Raw genomic sequence first — 776 nt, forward strand, 5'->3', positions numbered from 1 at the left:
CGCTATCCTCCAATCCTCAGGGACCTCACCCGTGTCCAAAGAAGCGACAAAGATTTCCGTCAGAGGCCCAGCAATTTCATCTCTCGTCTCCCTGAGCAGTCGAGGATAGATGCTATCAGGCCCTGGGGCTTTGTCAGTCTTAATGTTCCCTAAAAAACCTAACACTTCCTCTCTTGTAATGGAGATTTTCTCTAACGGGTCAACACCTCCCTCCGAGACACTCCCGGTTAACACGCCCCTCTCCTTCGTGAATACCGATGCAAAGTACGGTAGCACAGTGGTTAGCACTGCTGCTTCACAGCTCCAGGGTCCCGGGTTCGATTCCCGGCTCGGGAAACTGTCTGTGTGGAGTTTGCACATTCTCCTCGTGTCTGCGTGGGTTTCCTCCGGGTGCTCCGGTTTCCTCCCACAGTCCAAAGATGTGCGGGTTAGATTGATTGGCCAGGTTAAAAATTGCCCCTTAGAGTCCTGGGATGCGTAGGTTAGAGGGATTAGCGGGTAAATTAGCGGGTAAAAAAAAAGGGATTAGCGGGTAGGATTGTGGTCGGTGCAGACTCGATGGGCCGAATGGCCTCCTTCTGCACTGTAGGGTTTCTATGATTCTATGATTTAGGATCTCCCCTATTCCCTTGGGTTCTAAGCATAATTCCCCTCCTTTGTCCCTGAGAGGTCCGATTTTCTCCCTGACCACTCTTTTGTTCCTAACGTATGAATAGAATGCCTTAGGATTCACTAGGGACAGTCACTGGGCCCAGAGTCACAAGACCCCAAGTTAC

Source organism: Mustelus asterias, unplaced genomic scaffold (assembly GCF_964213995.1).
Source record: "Mustelus asterias unplaced genomic scaffold, sMusAst1.hap1.1 HAP1_SCAFFOLD_659, whole genome shotgun sequence".
Taxonomy (NCBI): domain Eukaryota; kingdom Metazoa; phylum Chordata; class Chondrichthyes; order Carcharhiniformes; family Triakidae; genus Mustelus; species Mustelus asterias.